The sequence below is a fragment of the Lygodium microphyllum genome, chromosome 21, assembly GCF_053477565.2.
Source record: "Lygodium microphyllum isolate KBCC chromosome 21, Lygodium_microphyllum_v1.1.10, whole genome shotgun sequence".
Lineage (NCBI taxonomy): Eukaryota > Viridiplantae > Streptophyta > Polypodiopsida > Schizaeales > Lygodiaceae > Lygodium > Lygodium microphyllum.
Genome location: NC_141155.1, coordinates 24992057 through 24999471, shown reverse-complemented (window position 1 = coordinate 24999471; position 7415 = coordinate 24992057).

The window sequence follows — 7415 nt, the reverse complement described above, 5'->3', positions numbered from 1 at the left end:
TGTGGAGGGTCAGCCACCAGTATCTTGCTAACAGAGCCTTCCTGGCTGTCGCTTCTCCTGCCATGCTTTCAATACTATGCCGATTTCATCCCCTGCAACACATCTTCACAGCACTTCATCTTTGCCTCTCTTGTACAGTGCACCGCCTAGCAAGGTGTAGGGGACTGATTCTAACAGAAGCTTCTTCTTCTCACGGCTTGAGATACCAGGAGGATACCATTGAGTTGCCAGGAGGTTGGCTATGTCTGCATACCAAGGAGTAACTATTTCAACTAGAAATAAGGAAGCATCAGGAAGGTCTAGATCATCGTGTTGCTCTTCTGCAGTTTGAGGGATCCGTGATAGATGATTGGCTAGGACATGGGAACGGCCAGGCTTAGTGACCAATTCAAAATCAAACTCCTGGAATAGGAGCAACCATCTCATCAATCGTCCTTTAACATCTTCTTTTTTCATCAGGAAGGAAAGGGCTTCATGATCCACGTAGAACTTGAAATGCATTGACAATAGATAATGTCGAAACTTCTCTAGTGCAAACACCATTGCCAAGCACTCAAGCTCTGTCACTGTATAGTTCCGTTCCCTATCAGTGACCTTGCGGCTTGCATAATATATCGGTTGATCTAATTTAGAGGGGCCCTTTTGACATAGGACAACAGCTATCCCTTCAACTGATGCATCTGTGTGCATGTGGAACTCCTTCGTCCAGTCAGGAGGCTGTAAGATAGGTGCTTGGATAAGGCACTATTTTAGGGTGATAAAGGTTTCTTCACAGTCATCAGTCCAAAGGAAATCCACATCTTTCCTTAGGAGCTTGTGCAGAGGGGCTTCCTTGGTTGCAAAATGTGCAATAAATCTTCTGTAGTAGCCCACATGGCCAAGAAATACTCTCAATTGCTTGAGGTTTGTTGGTGTTGCCAAGGCGGCAATCTTCTCAATCTTCGCTGGGTATGTTGCAATCCCTTGTGCAGAGACAAGATGGCCTAAAATAACTCCTAATGAGATACCAAAGACACATTTTCTAGGGTTGAGAGAAATCCCATACTCTCGGCATCTGTCAAAACATTGCTCTAGGTGTCCCCAGTGCTCATGGATTAAACTATAGACACAAAAGTCATTAAGATACACCTCAATGAAATCATGAAGATGATTTTGGAAGGCAACCATCATTACTCATTGGAAGGTGGCAGGAGCATTACAGAGCCCAAATGGCATCACTCTATAGACATAGGTCCCCCATTCTCGGGTGAAGGTTGTTTTGGATTAGTCCTCTTCTGCAATTTGGACTTGGTTATATCCACTAAATCCATCCAAGAGGGAATAGAGCTCATGGCCTGCCAGTGTGTCCAACAATTGGTCTATAAAAGGGATAGGGAAATCATCCTTCTTCATCTTCGAATTGAGATTTTGAAAGTCCACACATATTCGAAATTTCCTGTTCTTCTTGGGTACTATCATAATGGGCGAAACCCATTCACTGTTAGCCACGGGATAAATGAACTCGGCTTCAAGAAGCTTCAATAATTCAGTTTTCACCAGAGTAGAATAATTAGGATGCATACGTCTTTGTCTTTGCCTTATAGGTTTGGCATCAGGCTCTAGGTCAATGTAATGTTGGCATACTGTGGGATCAATCCCCTTTAGATCTTTATATGACCAAGAAAACACATCTAAGTTCTCTTTGAGTAGGTCTCGCAGGATCACTAGTTCTTCTTCTAGAAGATTGAGACCCACTTTCAGGTGACGATTAGCACCATCAGTATCCAAGGACGTCACTTGCCTTTCACCTTCCACTACACAGATAAATGTCCCACAGATTGCTTTTGGATAGAGGTGACTCTTTCAAGGAAGTAGTGTCCTCGTTTAATGTTTCACTAGAACCAGTGTCATCCTTCTGAACAGATGACTCATTTGTTTGTTGAAATTGCTGGTGGAAGGATATCAAAGCTTTGTTTGCTTCTATGTGAGTGGTGATTTCTTTTGGACTTAGGGATTCATCTTCAGAGGATGCATCTAGGAATGTCACATAGTACGAACCTTCTAGAAGCCGTGGCTTTGAGGGCTTTGGCTTCTGTTGGCAGGGGGCATCATCATCATTTTTTCTCCGGACTGAACGGTTAGGGCTAAGGAGCCACTGGTGAACTTAAATTTTATGCCTTTAATCCATTTCTTATGTAGATTCTGCATACTTTGTGGTCCATTGGTCAACCCAAATGGAACCATGGTCATTCCCTCCAACACCCCAAGATCTTCGGCCTCCGAGGTCTTTGTAGGGACATCAACAAGATCGTCCGCTATCAAAGGAAATTCTTCATCTGTACTTTCATAACCTGCTTCATTTTCTTCCTCATCATGTCCATCCTCTTCCTTTGGAGGCTCTATCTTTGCTTCTATAGAGGCTCTGTAGGAGAAGAACAGATCTTCTGCCTCTGCGTTTGCTTCTACTTCTGCTTTTGTCTCTATCTCTACTACTATCTCTGTGACTGCCATGTAACAGGGAGAACAATACATCCATGCTTCTATTTCATTATCAGAGGTGATTTCAGAAGTTAATTCTACTTGAGGCAGGATGTATTCTCCCATGGACAAGGACTTTGCTTCCTTTGGTAGTTGGCTTATAATGCCCAATGTTAGGGATTGTGCCTCTGTTTTCTTGGGAAAGATCTGTTTAACAGCCTCTTCGTCTCCTTGTGTACCATCTGTTACCTCATTGGAGGAGTCAGTTATGACTTCGATGGATGTGGATTATATCTGCCAACTGATTCATTAGCACTTTCATTTGTTCACTTCTACGAGAGTTGAGCTTCATATGTTGCTATGATCCTATACCACCAAGATAGTAGTTGGATCATTGGATTACTACCATTCACCCCTCTACCATGACTTGTTTTTCTTTTGTATGCAACATGCACTATCCAACGTGAATTTTCCATCCCTTGCATGGACCGCACTTTGATGCTTCCCTTTTCTCCAAAGTATGGGCCATGCATCTCAAGGATATGCTACAAAGGTACATATCACACATAAGTGAAAATATGTTTAATAATTTGAATAATTTAGAGACTTTAAAATTTGACTTTCCACCAGGAAAAGGAACTAACTCCCATGTATGATTTTTTTGTAAAGAGTCAAACTCTAAATGCATGGCCCTCTCCCAAGAGTGACTATCACTATGGCGGCGCATGGCCTCATCACAAGTGCGAGACTCGCCTGCATTTGTTACCCCATCACATAATCAATGGAGGGCTCAAACCACTCAAGATGATGTCTAGCTCTAGCCGAGCATCTCAAGGCAAGCTGAGGAGCCTGCACATTCTATCTAACATCATGTTCATGGACTATTGGAGCATCAGTTGCTATTGTAGACTGTCTAGCACCTAGCTGTATGGGAGCAGGAGGCTCCTCCTAAAAGATCACCCTATGTATCTCGACTATCTGCTCATGCTTCTTATGCATCTTTGCCTCATGGAAAACTATATCATGGGTTGGAGATGACTTTCCAAGTCTCTAGATCCCATAGGCGATAGCCCATCTCACCTAATCCCCATAACTATGAAAGATGCATTTCACAGACTTAGGATCCAGCTTTGTGCACTTTTCCTTGGGTACATATGGTAGAAAGCCTCATAACCAAAGACACACAAATGATCATACAAGAGGGAGTTTTTTTGGACCACACCTCCTCTACAACTTGAAAGTTAATAAAACTCCAAGGAGATCGATTAATCAAGTATATGGCAGAGTCACTACCTCAACCCAAAGTTTTTGTGGTAAGCTTGCATGGCTAAGCATACTACAGACCCTTTTCTGTATTGTCATGTTCATGTGCTCAGTGCCATACCATTTTGGGGTGGGATGTATGAGGTGGTCAACTGACGCTGAATACCCCTTTCATCTCAAAAGTGCTCAAATTATTTAGAGACATACTCACTCCCATTATCTGACTATAGACAGTTCTCAGCCTATACCAAGATTGGTTCTCAACCAATGCAAGCCAACGTCGAAAGGTAGCCATCAAAACATTAGACTTCAGCTTTATGGGATATGTTCAAACCTTATGTGAGTAATCATCAATGGATGTGACAAAGTGATTGGCACCTCCTAAAGACTGATAGGGCATAGGTCCTCAGACATCAGAATAAACAAGAGCCAAAGGCTCACCCATGCGTAGAGTGCCAGACTTCTTATGCATACTACGTGTCTTCCTACCATACAAACAATGATTGTGTGACTCAAAATACATATAGTCAAGGGGTGGAAGATACTACAAATGAGTAAGCATTTTCATTTCCTTTAAGGACATGTGCCCAAGGCAACAATGCCAAAGAGATACATGTGGAACTGCAGCCATAGACAAAACATGATTTGCAGATCCAAATACAGCCAAGGGATATAAAGTGCTAGACTTAGGACCACATGCTAGAATAAGGTTACCATGGGTGATCTTCCAAGAAGAATCCCCAAAGGAAAGAAAGTAACCCTCATCATCCAGAGAGTGCCAACAGAGATAAGACTATTTGTGAGAGCTGGTACATGTCGCACATGATGCAAAGTAAACATATTACCCGAACCAATTGCAACCAAATATCACGAATACCAACTATATGCAATGCCAAGTCATTTCCCAAATGGATAGATCTAGTCATACTATGATAGGAGTGGAACCACTCTCTATGAGGGGTCACATGAAAGGAAGCCCCTAAATCCATCAACCAACACTAAGTAAAACTAGGCAAGGCATCAAACAATTGTGACTCACCCAAAGAAGAAGCTACAAGTATGTAATCATCATCAGGGTAGGTTGGCGCACTACATTGATCTCTTCCATCTTAATACTGGACTTAGCAGGGACAATGCTATGATCATCAGACTTGTCCTATGGTTTTCCTTTGCCCTTTTCCTTGTGCTTGTCCTTGTGCATTTTATGGCACTGTAGCTTGATATGTCCATCTTCCCACAATATAATGATATGTCAAATTGGACTTACATCCATGTGGGACTTACTGTGAGATTGTCCACCACGAGACTTAGAATGAGACTTTTGTGAGTCTCTACCATGATGATGATTCTTGCTCTTGCCATCATGGGGACCCCGAATAGTCAAAGCATGACAAGTATGAGAAGCATCTACATTCTTCTTATTTATCTCCTCTCTAAGGAGTACACCTCTACATCAAACTATTTCAACCCATTCTTGGGCATATTTGCAGACATAGCAGTACGGAATGTGTCCAAGACTCAAGCAGTGAGCAACAAGAACAAAGGTGGAAGACTATCCTTAAAGTCAATACCTTGTGATAACAGCTAGCCAATGACAACACGAAACTCGCTCAAATGTTGAGGAACAGTGGTACCTTCCTTCATACAAAGACCCATAAGCTTCTTTAGCCAATATATTTGAGAAACAGGGCTCTGCTTATCATAGAGATTATGGATTTTCTCCCAGAGATTCCATGCACACTGCCCATCTATGACAACATTATAATAAATGTGTTTGTTGATGGATAGGATAATCGTGGACAACATTATCATTGATGGATAAGCTTAATGATTTTACATTTGACGGTCTAATCTGAGATTTATGCACCAAAACCTACCAATTTTGGGTCTTCTGATAGCCATGATTGCTGCCATCCAACTTTTGAATGTTAAAGATAGCACTACCATTTGAATGACTAGCCATACTACAAGAAAAAGAGGCATAATTACAGACCAAATAGGCTACTGTAATACCTGCAAACAGCCCCAAAACCATTGCCAAAATAAGCTAAAAACAAGAGGTACATACCAAATAATGAGCTATCCCACAAACTATGACTAAAAGAGCATCAAATGGAGGAGACTGCTCTCATAAATAGTACAACAATATGTAATTATAGCATGTTGAAAATGAGGTACAACATACTCAAGCTCACTGTAAATAAAATCCAAAGCTCAATGTAACATCCAAGTGTCAAATAAGCATCTCCCACTAGAAAAAAAGTCACATAAGCAAACAAAGCTCAAATCCTCATGTGAGTGCATCCAAGCATGATGTACTCACTATAGGTGTATTTTTAGCATTACTAGTGCTAGTTGATCCATCAGTAGCCACTACAATAGGATTACCATACAACGATGCTAGCTCATCAAAAACAACTTTGCTAATCAATGTCTCATGTGTAGATGGTACATAACACTTGTAAGCTTTCTGGCCTTATGCATAACCAATAAACACACTCTTGACAGTTTTAGGATCCAATTTTTTCCTCTTTTCATCAAGAACATACACATATGCAATGCTACCAAATACCTTCAAGTGTGAAATGTCAAGCTTATGACCATACAACTTCTCATATGGAGTTACATCATGAATCCCTGCTGTAGGGGTTCTATTCAACACATAGACAGTAGTCACTAGTGCTTCAGTCCAATAACCATTTGGCAAACTCTTCTCATTCAGCATGGCTCTTGCCAATTCCATTAGTACCCTATTTTTCCTTTTTGCTACATCATTTTGTTGCAATGTATAGCTGCAAGTTAACTGTCTTCTAATCCCATGTTTAGCAAGGTACTTGTCAAAGTGATTAGAGGCATATTCTCCACCTCCATTTGATCTAAGACATGAAATTTTACAGCTCAACTCATTTTCAGCATGCTTCTTGAAGTCCTTGAATGCATCAAACACATCATCCTTATGTTTCAGTATGTAAAGCCAAGTATACCTGCTGAACACATCAATGAAGGATACATAGTAATGAGCACCACCAAACGAAGCATTATGAGACAGACCTCATATATCTAAATGTACCACAACTGCAAGGGTCATGAGCTATTCCGTACATGTCTCATAAATGGAAACCTTGTCTGCTTTTCAAACTGACATGCATCACATACATATCCAAAGTCATGATACTTGAACTTAGACAGTCCACGCACAATCTCCTTCTGTTGCATAGATTTCAGCTTTTGTACATTCACATGACCAATCTTCTTATGCCATATCTCAACATCCCATATAGCACCATCATCATGTGCAAACATGGTTGCTTTCAATTCTGAAATTGACGCATCAAGAGTAAACATTATGTCATCTCTTCAGCCTCTAGCAATCAATTTGCATCCATTGTTGTATTCTTCAACAAAGCATCCATCTCTATTAAATCTCACCTGCAGATTCTGTTTTACCATTTGTTCAATTGACAAGAGATTTTTGGTTATTGTAGATACATGTAGTACATCATGCATGCTCTTTTTCTTGCCATCAGGCATCAACAACAGAACAATTCATGTGTGCTGAATGTCATGTTGGGTGTCATCCCTAGTACACACATAACCATGTGAACCTGCAACCATCTCATCAAACCATTCTCCATGGAGTATCATATGATTTGAAGCCCCTAAATCAATGCACCATCTCTCATCTCTGTTCTGCC